The following is a 14,501-nucleotide window of genomic DNA, read 5'->3' on the forward strand; positions in this document are numbered from 1 at the left end:
ATCACTGGTGTAGGGATCAGGCTAGTCAGCTGGCTTCTAGTTCCTGCTTCAAGGACTGATTAAACAGCCACTGAATATGATGTGGTGCCCCAGTTTTTGTGTGAGTTATGCAATAGATATTTGAATTGTTCAGTATTGTCAAATGGGATATTTCTGGGTCTGCAATGGGCAGAATTGTAGATGATGAAGGAATGTTACTGTCAGAAAGAAAAAGAGTAGGCGTCTGGGTGAGACAAAGTATGAGGATCATGTTTTTGGAATTAAGTATTTAAATTGAGCCTAAATTCCCTTTTTTGGTTTAGACCAAGGGCTTTGAGCCAAAGGTGATTGCTGAAACTGTCATCCCCTTGGACTTCACCCAGGACTGGGAACAAGCAGAACTTGGACAAGAAATTCTGATGAGGAACCTGGGACTGTAGAAGCTGCGTATTTGCATACTGCTCTGTGGAACCTACAGGCTGTTGGGCTGTATGAAACAGAGGCAGAACCTCTGCTGTCGTGTATTCTGACATTCAGTCTGGAGAAGGGAAGAAGGCAGGATGAAAATGAGAGACCAGAAAACCTTGCCTCACATTTGTGTTGAATTTCCAAACAGCTGTCAGAACTTTGACCTTCAGCACACCTTTGAGCACTAATGCCTGTTCTTTTTTCCACACTGATTTTTGATGGGATAGCAGCTCTGCTTGCATTTTCTACCAAAAGATATTCCAAAGGAAAAGCAAGTTATCTTGTCATGCAGCTGTATGGCTACTCATTTAGGTTTGATTCTAATTTGTGAATTTCCATTCCTTTCTAGTTTTAATACAATCTCCATACTAATGTATGAAGCCCTCTGCTTAAAGGCTTGCCTATCATTTTCTCTGGAAATTACCTCAGAGTTCTTAGATATGTAAATATGAAACAGAGAACACCTGTAACCTTTCATCAGCAATTAATTAACATATCCACAACTGCAAGCCATAGTAATGCCTTAGCAAAATACTTTCAAAATCTTTAAGAGTTATAGGAATCAGTTGTGTTCTGGATGTATAAGTATAAATCCATTTAGTATCAAAGATTATATAGGAAATGGTGGATAGTTTGACTTCAATTTTAAAATTCAGGGTGTTGTTAAATGCAGGAAATGGGAAGTTGCCTCTTTAGAATTTTTATTTTCTAAAATGGGAGGACATACGTGTAAATGCAGATTTGATTTTATGCAAACTTTCTAGTCAAGTGCTTTATGTTGAACTGAATTGCATTTAGTAACTACAGACACTAGACGGATTTAAAATTTAAATGAGGAATAATTTAACAGGCTGTTGCTGCCTGTTGCCATAAAAAGTGCAGAGGTTAATGGTATGAGGAACAAAGGTCTCTACTTCCTGATTAAACCTAATCCTCTCTCAGTCTGTTTCCTGTTCTCCGTGGGGCATCATCATTTTTGCTGTGATCTGCCAAGGTAACTTTTTGTTCCTTATTGCCCCTGTGATAAAACTAATAATCTATTCTTGTATATGCAAAACTTATGATAGATGCACTGTGATTGTTTGGTGCATAAGGAATGAAGAATTAAGATTTAAGACCTAAAAGTTGCAGATAGTGGTACCATGCTGGCATTTTTACCAAGGGAAATTAGCTGATGAACTACTATTATCTTTAGTGTGGATCATGCATGCTAATATCATAATCCACTATCAAAATCATTAGAAAGAGAGGTGTGTTGAATTGCTTTACCAATATAAATATCAAAATATGAAGACTTGCTGGGCCCTGCCTAATCCCAGTTTGAGCGAGGTGATTATTTTGCTGTGTCCAGCTTGATGACAAACTGTAACCAGTTTGCAATAATGGCAGTTTTTAGACTGCCCACTTCTCATCCCATTACAATCTGAATCCAGTGATAATACGAACTATTTGTACTTCTTCCACTATTGTTTATTTTTAAATCCTATTTCAGTTGTTCACTGCATCCTTTTAGAGAGGAGTTGATTAAAAAAAAAAAATCCAAAATACCTGAGGCAGAGCATAATGGACTAATACCATGAGCAGTCAGGAATCGTGAATAAAATAACATTACAACTGCTAACAGCAGATTAGGCACACAGGATAATTCAAAGTTTTTGCCAACATGATGAACTGATTTTGACCTGTCCCTAAGGAGGTTATACTTGACTCTGAAAGCAAGAAGATTAAGCTATGTGGAGAGAGAAGGACTTATTTGACTACACACATGAATTTTCATGGTGTCATTCTTACATCATTGAAGAGTAGATAATGTAAGTAGCTGATGGTAAAAAGATTCTGACCCAGCTTCTTCTTCTTGCTTTTCTGCTTTAATTCATGCAATAAGTGTAAAAATCCAAAGGTATCTGCTTTATGCTGTAAGAATGGAAAGTTTCCAGATTTGATTCAGGAAGTGGTGGAAACCAAGGGGTGCTTTTACAAAATAGTATTTAGCTTTTGTAGAGCACTTTCCATCAAAGCTTTTACAATGTCCCAAGAGAAATTGAGTCAGGGAAATGAAACGTCTCAGAATTGTCAATCACTGAATGACAAATTCAAAGCATTTACCAGCATGTGATAGATGAGAGTAGGACTACAGATGATTATAAATACATTGATAAGCAGTTATAAATTATCTTTTAACTATTACACTTGACTGTACCAGTGTATTTTATTAATCCTTTATAAACTGTGTATGAAATGGATACTTCTTTACTACTTCTTCAAGGTATCCTATTTCTTTAAAGTATCCCTGGATTTCTGAAGAGCCAGTCACTGTTGTTGGTAATCCTTTCGTCTGTCTGGTAGAAGATCTGAATGCTGATGAGCATTCCTGTGCTGGGAAGTCACTTGTATTGGGAGGTAACTCAGAATAAAAGGTATATATTTGTCCTGTGAAAGCCTTTCCAAATTAGTTTCTGAAGCAGTGATGAATGAACTGAGGGAAGAACATGCTCTCAGTGCTTTTCTGCATAGGAAATCAGTAGTCACTTTTCATGAGCTTATGTATGGAGCATATAGAGACAGGTACAAAACACAAGGTATTAAGTATTTCAGCAAGATGAGAAATAGAAAGAGGATTTCTTTTCTTAGTGGATCAAAGCATCCTCAGTGTCTACAGCTATTTGACCCAACAGAAATGATTTGAGAATACTTTTCCACCCACCCTCCCCTACAGGATTGGGGTACTCTTTAACTGAGTATTTTTGATGTTGCAATAATGATCTTTGCAAGGTTTCTTTCTAGAAGGCATCACCTTGTCTCTTTAGTTTTATTTGAGCTTACTGCAGTCCTCTATGACAGAAACTCTTCATTTTGCACTGTTTTTACAGCACTTTACACAATGACATCTGGTCTCTGACTAGGGCTTCTAGACACATGGTCATACAAATAAGGAAAAATAACTGGGGAGATACGGCTATCTGCACTGAATAAATAGCTGACACTGCCCAATTCTTGGTATCTTTGACAATATTCTAGGATAAGACCTAAGGATTGGTAATTTTTTTAAATATAGAAATAAAAACAGTGAAAATAACAAATAATGATGAATTTTACATGTCAAAGCTCTTGGCAAAGGGAGTAGTCCCCCGCTGAGGGACTCATTGAATGGAAGTAAGTGCAGCCAGATTATCATGAATTATCTTTTTTATAGAATATGCTCCTCTGAACAGTAAAGTGAAAGATAGACCAAAATTGCATCCTAGGCCTGGTGATATAAAAGGCGTTCAAGCATCCCCTAGACTCCTGAGTGAATTTATAATGTTAATCCCAGGGTATGGCCATGTAAGAAAAGGACAGTACATGCCTCTGCACTTCAGGGTCCCAGAGCTGTAACCCAACAGACTGTGCAGCCATGAGTAGTGATCCCCGTCGTGCTCAGCGAACAGGCAATACAAGGCAGCAGGCTTTAGTTCACAATGGCATGAAGTCAGTAGCACATGCAACTAGGCAGATGTCTATGAAACACTGCCTGCAACTTCAAAGCCACCTTTGAAAGGTTATTGTGAAACTTTTTAGAATGGGAAGAAGATAGATGGGGCTGACAGGTGTCATGGATACTTGTTGCAAGTTCAAACTGTGGCAAGACTGAACATGTGTATTATTGTGTTCTTCCATTAATATGAACATACTACTGCATCTAAGTCGGAACAAGTCAGGAGAGAGAAGTACCTTTGCTCCAGAATGGAAAAGACAGATTTGTTCTACAAGCTTCATCACCTGGAAAAAAATTGCAGTTTTCTTTGATAACAAATACTATACAGTATATGCAACAGAAAATCTGCCCACCATGGCAGAGACTGTAAGTTATTACTAACTCGGACAGTTTATCAGTGACAACTTATAAACAGAATTAAACAGAATTGCTGTCGCCCACTGCATATGAACTCAAAACTTAACAGACATCTAAAAGCTACCTAGTTCATACAGATTGAAAGCAATGTATTAAAAACAACAGCAACAAAAAGGAATTCATTTGGGGCCTTCTGATGCAGGGCAAAAGGGGGAATAAACCAGAACGGAGCAGGTGCAAGCAGCCTGGGGGTGTCACTTCTGTATTTCATATAAATATTTCACAGTGCTTGCCAATACATCATTTTAAGTCACTAGAGCTATGCTTTCTTTGCACATAATAAAGAGAGTATATCAGATAAAGTGTTTGTGGGGAGGAAGCTTAGGAAATGAGAGGAACCAAAGCTATTTTTCAAGAGGATTCCATTCCCAAAGAGCATACCTAAGTCAAGTGATGGGAATGGATAAATGCAGTGAACCAGATCAGTTGACAGCATGCTGATTGGGGAAAAACCTTTATTTCACAAAACACCTGCTTAAGAAAGTGAAACCCTCATCTCCTGCTGTCTGTGAGAATGCTGGGAAAGCAGAGGGTTCCTCATCTCTTACCGCCCCTGCAGCTCCTGGGTCACCAGGAGTAAGGCAGAACATCCAAGGTCTTGCAGCATAGCATCAATACTAAAAATGTAAATATATAAATATGTTGAATATGAGCTGTGCTTCACAGAGAACATGCACTGAGTGCCATTTGTTGTTCTCAGATGCAAATTTTATTTTAGTTATATTATATGACCAGAACAGAAAGCACTGGGAAATGTAGTTCATGACTGCAAGGATGCATGGACATCTCATAGAACATAGAAGAGAGGATCCAAGGCTCTGAGGGGGCATAAAGTAGTAAAGATGTTGCAATGAGAGAATTTTAGAGGAACCTGTTGCAAACACTGATCCTTATTTCCAGTTGTCCCTGCTGGTCCTCCTTAGAGGAGGCAGGAGCCTAATTTGCCTTTCCCTATTGCCACCTATCTAATCAGCTTGAAGCCTGTATTGCTACTTCAGTGTACACGTTTGCACATATTGTTCTATTTAATTGTTTTTGTTACTGAATATGGTTATGGTGCATTTTGATAAAATCTCAGTAAGGTGTCACCTGTAATTGCTCACTGTGGGAGAAGGAACCTCTGTAACAGAGGAAGGGAGATAATGTGTATACTGGGACAAAAAGCTGCACCAGAATTGGTTTAAGGTGCTTTGGCCAGTAAGGTATATTATGGCCCTAGAAAGAGACTTCTTAAAACTGAAGTCCATCATTGGCAGGGGTGCCAGTGTGAGTTTCTTGACTCTGCCTTGCAGTCAGGAGAAGAATTGTTTAATTATTGGCATTTAAAACATAGCACTGATATCAAAATATGGATGCTGCATCAGACTCATTTATAGTGAGTCACTAGACAGTTCTGTATGTTGGAGACAACTTAAAATTAATACTCACCTTGGATTTGTCCAGAAGTGTAATGCACTCTGTTTTTTCTCATTACCTGACCAGGTGGTCAGTAAGTACACTGTTAATGTTATCTCCGTTATTAAAGAATGTCTCATTACAAATTCAGACACATCAGTATAATTTGTACCTTCAGGATTTGCTCATGATCACGTGTATGATTTTGTGCTCCTTTTGATTTCTTTCTTGACTCGTTAGACACAAAGCCTCCCTTGGAAGGCAAAATGTCATTTTTATCTGTAGGCTTACATCGTTTCACTGTTTTAGTGAAAGTTATAATTCTAAATAACAATACAAGTCTGCCCAGTCCTGAACCTCCCACTGCTCTCTGTTATCATGAGTGAGGCTCCTGTAGTTAAAAAACATCGTTACACAGTGCTCCCAATACTTCATGTTAGGCATATAAGCAAGCAGTAATTTTCCTATATGCTATTCTAAACTTTCTTGGAATCTCTATATTTTTGAGTTTTTTTTTTTTTTAATAAAGGAACATCTATATGATGGATAGCTTGTGATTTAGACGAAAAAGCCATTTCTCTTTCACTTGAGTTTTCTTAGATTTTCTTGTCTTGCTAATTAGTAACATGCTTGGGCTTAATAATGATACTTATCATGAACTTGGAACCTTCTGTCCAAGAAGTTTTCCTTTGTAGCTATCCAAACTTTTTGAGAGCATTAGCTGAAGTGTGAGATTGAAATACAGATTACTTCAATGCACTTTATAACCCCTGTAAGTATTAATTGGTTTTTTTTAATTAATTACGTTCTCTTTTTCAGTAGTTAGGCATCTCATAGATTGGGAAATAGATATTTCAAAAATTTTGAATGTCTCATTTATGTCATACAGTATGTTGAGAGATGGAAAAAGTTCTTATGTTCATAGAAAATTATTTTTTACTGAAGTTATTAAAAATACTGATTTTTTCATTGAAAAAGCTACACCTAGATATTTCTGTTCCAAAATACTATCACAGTGCCTCGCAGGAAATAGGACACATAAGAGACACAGTTCATATGTCTTGTTTGTCTATTCTCTAGTATGGGCTGGCTGCCCTTCCGGTACCAGGAAACACTGTCACACTATAATCCCAAGGCCCTTTCTTATAAGCTAATTACTATAAACAATGCCTGTATCCATTTAAATTCCCCCTTATTCCAGCCCTTCTCCCTACCTGGGTAAAGTTATGAAGTCAAAATTCTATGGCGTATCTCCATTTCCATAGCAGCCAGCTCTGGCTTGATTATTATTTACATATTACTTTTAGAAAAGTATAAGTTATAGCTGAGTAAATACATCATAGGTTCAGCTTCTGCAATTGATCTAGTAACATTTTCTCCTTGCAGACTGTGGTTTGAGGGTATTCAACACTGTTCTACAAATTGGCTATTTATTCTAAATCAACACTATTTCTTCTATTAAATCTCATGAGTTCCAACTGAATGAATGCACAAACATTTTGGCTTTCAACAGTGAAATTCTCTTGCTTTCTGGGTTTTCATTTCTATGAACAGTTGTGCCAGTAAGTAAGACTCTTCATTCAGATTCAAGTAGTCCTTTTCAGAGCTCTTAGTGGGATCAGGTCCAGCTACCTCAAGGGCAATCAGTCACTCCTCTAAGGCTACTACATTTAGAAGAAGCTATAGCAACAAAGATTAAGGAATCAGGATTCATTTTGCCAGATATCCAAAGAGCTATAATACGATTTTACCACATTCAGTGATTAAACTTGATCTTCAACAGAGCAGGGATCTTCTCAAATATCATCCAGAGAGGAAGTGTAAACACGAAAAAGGAAATGTGAAAATATGGATTGCCAAAAAAAGGAGAGAGGGGGAGGAATACAAGTTCTTATTAAAGTTTCTCATTCTGAATTAAATCATTTTAGTGTTGCATATTTAATTCCTTAAAATGCAATGTAGGTTTTTGATGATTTGCATGCTTATTTATTGCATGCATATTGTATGTATAATAATGCACCTCTAATTATGTACATGTTGGCTTCTTTGTTTGTTGAAAGTGTTGGTCTTGTGAATATTCAAGTTTCCTATCCTATTCCTGACAAATGTAAGTTTTTGCATTTGACAGCAAATAATGGTTGCACGGCAGGAGCTTCTGAGTATACAATGTCCCCATTCCTCAATATTCTACTAGATTTTGATCCATTAAAATGAACAAAAGAACTTCTAATAAAAAAATTCTTACAGATGAACGCAACTTTTTATACTGCTAGATGAAAGAAATATATTTTTCAAGGCAGTATGCCTACTTGTCATCTTTTTTTGTTCTCATGAATGAACCTAAAGAACCAAATAACAAACCTTGTGGCATGCCCCGATGTTGTTCTGAGAATAGTGTGTTATACTTCAGTTATGATAATATTTTCTCATTATTTTTTCACACTAGGAGCATGCTTTTAAGATCCTGCTATTATTTGGGTGTCCTACAGGATAAAGGAGCAAATTTAATTTTTATTGAAAATAAATCATAGCAAGGGAATGAAAATATTACTGGTAGGAAGTTTGGGATTTGTTTGTTCCAAAACTGAATATGTCAAATGAAAACTGCTGGATTGTGAAGAACCAGTTAGAGCTTTGAGTTCAATATCTCACAGATTGCTGGTAGTAGGAAAGAATGCCACCTGTGGCACTAATATTGAACTGACAAGAGCAATACTAGACAACATCTATTTACATTCAGAGCTAAGAAGAAATCAGACTTTAAAATAGTGTTACTGTGATTATTTCTTTTTCCACCCTTCGTGTTCTCCACCCTTCTTCAACTCTGATATCTCTCACTGCCCACTTTCTCTTGGACTTATAGCTGGAAACCAGGAGTGGCTACTTTGTAGGCATTTCAGAATAATAGATCTCATATACTTTGAAAACGTCCTGTCCTGAATTCAGAAGGGCTGAGCACTAGTAGCTTCATTTGTACTGCATGGGAGAAGCACATGTTTAGCAAAACTGGTATTTTAGCTCACCAGCTAAAATTCTGGTCAAGGTGAAGACAGAGAAAAGTGAGATGTCAGTGAGAATCAAAATGCAATGTGGAAAACCAGTGTATTCTGACAGAGTGGGTCAAGAAATTCAGCAATAGGATATCTTTTAGGAATATCAGAGTTTGTCAGTCTCTGAGTGATTGGTTAGAAAGGAAATTTTTGGTGATGGCACGCAATTACTCTGTGCATGGTAGTAAGACTGGCATTTCAAATTCTTGGAAATTTTTTACAGAAAATAGTCATTTTATAACACTAAAACTTTTTGCAGTTTTGCACTAGATTCTAGTACAAGGAGACTTCTGTCTGCAATGGTTGTGATAGAAAAGACCCATACCCTTGGTTTCAGACCAGGGACTTCTATGCAATGTGCTCACATCACATATAAGCACTCTAATAGTTTTATATGCAGTTCTCAAGTGAATGTCTATCTTTTGTGATGAGAATTTAGATAAACATTCATTTTGTAATGAAATATCCACTTTATGCAAATTTTCACTGGGGGAGAGGAACTATATTTATACATAGCTATACTATATATATGGCCATGTGCAAGATCCTGCTTCACCTCTAATTGTAAATAAAGTTGAATCTTCTTCCTTGACCCAAATTCTATGACATTCTTTGGGAATGCCCCCACTCCTCCCCACCACACTCACCAAGAAAAAACTTTAAAAGTCTCAGTTTTGTCCTTCTGTGAAAAAGGAAGGTGTTTAGTAACATGAGAAAAGTAATGGATTCGGGGGTGGAGCATGAGGGGGGCAAAGCATCAGCCATCAGCTCTGTGAGAAATTCAGGTAGCCATCACCTACGCAAAAAGCTTAAGTTACCTTTGGGGAAAGCCAAGTCCAGCAACCAGTGAACGGGACAGCAGGTATTACTGTAAAGTGTGTTCCATAGCTTACCCAACACTGTATAGGGTTTTTTGACCATAGATCTAGTATGTTCTCAAAATTTCTAATCACTTCTTTGTCCTAATACTTTTACAAAAAACTCCTCTTACGTGGAGCCCTGCCGAGACAACTACCCAGGAACTTCATTCTAGTGCATCAGGGAGCGCGAGAAGGTTTGGCATTCTTGCAGCCACAGAGACATCATGAAGACTTGACCCAACCAGATGATCTCGCTGTAGCCGTAACTTAAACGTCTCCAAATGCCTCACTCTAGAAAGGAAATAACAATTTTATTGATTTACTCATCGTTTAGGAAGTTGTGGGGACTTGAAGCCAAGTCTCCTGACTCTCAGAACATCCTTCCTCTCCAGATATTGTAGTTCAGATATAGTGCTGAAGATAGAGGGAAGAAAGCAGAGTGCCATTTGTTTCTTTAAAAAACAGGAACAGTGGCCTTCCTTGTGTAATACTTTATAGTGTGTGTGTCTTGTTTTGCTGGAGAATGAATTAGCTTTTCTGTGTTGGTTTTACTTTGGCTTCTCGTTTTACAATTGGAAATCATGGAAAGGCTGACCTAAATCTATAGAGAAATAACATAACCAGTTGGTTTTAATTTTAACAGATTTGAGTACTTTCAATATTTCATGGGATGCTGATAGCCTATCAGTAGAAAATGTATGCTTTGACAGCCTGGCTGTGATTTATCTTCATATGGAGTCTGGCATGAATTTCCAAAACACTTTTAGTCAATGAGAACACTTTTTTTTATTTTACTTCCTCCCATTGTTATACAGGAAAGGTCACCTGATGAGTGGCTACAAAACATGGCATTAAAAGTTCTAAAAAGTATTTTTTAGTTATGCACAGGTGAAAAGAAAGTTAACTGAGTTGCCAAATGCTTGAAATACTCATTTTGCATATGTTTGTGTTCATCAAATAAATTGCAGTACATAAACAAATTATGCATTGTTCACTTCAGTCGTGAAGTGTAAATTTATTAATGGTGCTTAGGAACTAAAATCACCAAGTGTTATTTCAGTTCCTTGAGTTGATAGCTGAAGAGTTTTAAACCCAAATGGAGAAGAATTAATTAATTCAATTTGAATTAATTCAGACAACAATACTATGTTAAAAAACCCAAACACAAATATTTGAATTCTAATCATTTTAGTTGCCATTGGAATGATTGTGATGTGAAACAGAAGCTTTAAACTTGTAAGGACAGAGAAGTAGTGTATTCTTAAAAAATACTTCCCATTTGCTTCAGAAGTGTATAAAAAATCCTCAGAAACAGGAAAAAAGTATAAAGGATATGTATAAATGGATTTCTAGCTTTATGTTGTGAAAAGAGATTATGTAATGCCTCAGACCGAGTTCTTGGATGTAATGGAGAACTTCATATTTGCAACACTCAGAACTTTTTTATTTATCTTATAATTTTTTCAGTCAGACTTAAAAGTTGGGATGACACAAGAAAATAAAGTGTGTGAGCAATGTGCAAGCCAGGCATTCTCTAAACTAACGAATTTGACATTTTGACTGAAACGGATTGCAGATATCACTGAATGTCACTATCTGAGCAAAGGAAGTTGGTTTTGGCAGCAGCCCTTTAACTACGTGGAGGCTGATGATGATATTCTGCTGTTGAATAGGAAAAAACCATACAGAATCAGTAGGTCAAATTGCCATGTTTCTGTTAAAAGGAAGGTTATAGAAATATCCTTGTTACAGCATTTCCACTGGAAACCTCTGTAATAAGGAAACAAAGCCAGCTTTACAGTCAGGAGATAAAAAGAGCTGAGAAAACAGTAGTGGCTCTAACATGTGCCTGTGATAAATTAAAAAGAAATGTGAAGTCCAATCATTTTAGTCCTTTCTCAGGCAAAATTCTTTTTCAAGCCATGAGCATTCGTGTTTTGGTAATAATGGATAATTGTAATGCCAGAGCCAATAGTTCTTATTATATTATCTACTTTATTAATCCCTGACAAATATTTAATGGGATTAAATCTGTCTTCTACTTTAGATTTATATAGCACTTTGAGGGCATAAACTTTATTAAAGCTTCATGTAATAGATATTTGAATTCTGATTAGAATATTTCATTTTAAAACATCGCATCAGCTTTATGTTCTTCATTTTCTTCCTATTTGATCATCACTATCTGAAATACACTCCCATTACTTTAATATTTTTTCCTATTCCCTTAGCTTCAGCAGCTTCTAAGACAGTCCTTTCAGCAACTTACCACTCACAGTAAAATCACATGCTTTCTACAGATTTCTATAGAAATTGTTCCGTGTCTAGCAAAGAGCGGTGCATCCTCAATAATTATTAAAATCAGTGAGAGCTGACACATTCATTACAGAAGAGGGACTCCGTTTCTTGCAGGCTTATATTCACAGCAGTCCTCTGTCTCTCTGTGGGTTTATGTATGGGCAAGTATGCATACAGATTTTCCTGTAGAAATCAAAAACAGGAAGGAAAACTCATCTCCACCCATTTTGTGCTTTAGTCAGGAAAACACAGTATACATTTATAAAGAGACACAGATTTCCCTTCTCTTTATTTAGTTCTACAAAACTGATGTGCGGCCATTACATGAGTCTATTATGATTCCCGTCTAATTGCAACCAGACAAGGAATCTGCCTCTCTCCCTTAGGCCACTTTGTACCCAAGTGTACTTCGCAGGATACAATATGATTGCATGGCCTTTTGCAAACAGATGTTAACTTCTCTGCCCATGCTTCAAGCCAAAAAGAAATAAATCCGCTCAGATTTGAAAGCTGGATGTACACACTCAACAGATCCTTTAAAATTTGGGGTCCAAAGTCACCATTGTACAACTATTATTTGACCGAACATGCATGGTAAAATCACTGTATAATTAATTGATTTGCTGAGCTAGGTGCTGATCTGAATAGTCTACAGTCATTATGCAAATTTTTCACTACCAGCTGTGGCAGTAAATTAAATGAGTTTGGTACATGCTAATATATATTATTTAGAATCAGGTCAGATGTTGCATTGTGCAGCCATCTTCTGTAAACCATTAACAAACTTTGCACTGTTTTCTCTTATGACCTAAAAGAGAGGGGATGTTTCTCTGGCAGCAGTCACATAGTCCTCTCTCAGCAGTCCTCCTCAGTACCGCCTCACTGCCATGCTTACCTGGTACTCTCTTGGTGGATTAAACACGCACCATCCCCACGGTTAGTATAAGCAGAGTAGATGCATCAGAGATTCCATTGAAATACTGGTCACATAGGAAAGTAACAGTATGTAAATCAAAAAAGGAAAAGAACATGACATTATTGTCCTTCTCACTGTTTCACAGCACGGTTTATTTAAATGCAGAGCATAAGCTTCAAATACATTGGGCTTCATAATTATGCTATCAAACAACCCTCTAAGGTCTTACATGATCCATCAGATCAGTTTAATCTCTTGGCATTTCCTTAACTAAAACAGTACTGCTTATGCCTGAAACAAAGATGTTATATTAGCTGAGTAGCTTTGGGATGTATAAACCATGGCATCTGTCTTCTAAATAGAAGTTTGTATTGTACATTGATGAATGAACTTGTGTGCATTTAATTTAAATGGATGATCAGAATTTTTTTGAAAGTAAATATCTACCTATGTTAAATTACATTTAAAAAAAAAACCATATTACATGACTATTAGTACATAGCTGCTCATAAAATTAGCTTTTCCTGTCATGATGGAGCCCTTGAAAAATTCAGTTGAAAGAATTTACATTGTTTAAAATTTGCTGCTTAATGTTGAAATTCTAAAAAGGCTGTTTAGGTGCAAGTATTTTTCACCTTAGTGTATGGAACTGCACAATGCAACTGCACAATTCTTTGCTGTCATTCCATTGTTGAGATGGATCCAATTGTAAAGACTTATACAGACTAAAGATTTTACGAATTTCACAGTCTTACATTTTACCTTACTAACGCATTTAAACAGTACCTATTCCCCCTGCCCCCCCAAGATACTTACTGCTTACAGCAGGGAGAATTGTTCTGCAGCAAGCCAAAGTTTTGCACCTTTAGAAGAGTGTAAGAGCTCCTATATAAATGATTTAAAAATAAGAATTAAGGGCTAATTTAAAATACAATTATTGTGGACATATCAATTCATCCATACAGCACATAATGAGGGTGGAGAGTAAGGTCAGCTTTTAAAATATTTATAGCTGAACTGGGAAACTGTATTTTCAACTATTAGTTGAAATTCCTGCTTATGGAGCAACAGTTGCAGACTGAAGTCAAGTGAAAAGACTGGTGGCTAATTATTTTAATAGTGATATATATACATATATACCTTGAAGCAACTACTGCATGGCAAGATTGCTGATTCTTTTGGGCTCAACAACTTCAGGGTCTGAAGTTATGAGACCACAAAGTCATTGAAAACAAGCTCCTTTTCAGTACAGTAAAGATTGGTGTTGCTTTGTGAGGGTTTGAAGATTTCAAGAGACTGAGGATAAACAGAGGCAGCAGAAGGGAAACTAACTTGGATCCTTAGACTCTAATCAGTCCTGAATGTGCTCAGGAGGTATCTAAACAGATGTGGTTGTTAAGCTCTCTGTATCAACAGTTCTGCTCAGTAGTTAAAACACTCCCAAGGAACTACTTGAAAGTTAATTGATACAGTGTCCCTACCAATATTAGACAAGAGCTGGAAAACAATAGTAAATGTGAGTCTCTATTCAGGTGCTGGAAGCAAACAGTTCCCTAGTTCCCTGCTGTTGAGCTTTCAGGCATCAGGACTGGGTTTCGGCTGCCCATATCTCCCTGCAGGGTTTGCCTAAGTTCAAACCCAAA

The 14,501-nt window shown here is 36.9% G+C and overlaps 1 protein-coding gene across 1 annotated transcript in view; it reads left to right on the top strand.

The window, feature by feature from the left end:
- Window positions 1-1,399: 1,399 nt before the first annotated feature.
- IQSEC1 (IQ motif and Sec7 domain ArfGEF 1) overlaps window positions 1,400-14,501 on the top strand; it is a 379,636-nt gene continuing 366,534 nt past the window's right edge. Inside the window, exon 1 of the mRNA XM_067303830.1 lies at window positions 1,400-1,441. The gene's annotated coding sequence lies outside the window, so the exon portion shown is untranslated. The remainder of the gene's footprint in view (window positions 1,442-14,501) is intronic.

This window comes from Apteryx mantelli, chromosome 12 (genome assembly GCF_036417845.1).
Source record: "Apteryx mantelli isolate bAptMan1 chromosome 12, bAptMan1.hap1, whole genome shotgun sequence".
Lineage (NCBI taxonomy): Eukaryota > Metazoa > Chordata > Aves > Apterygiformes > Apterygidae > Apteryx > Apteryx mantelli.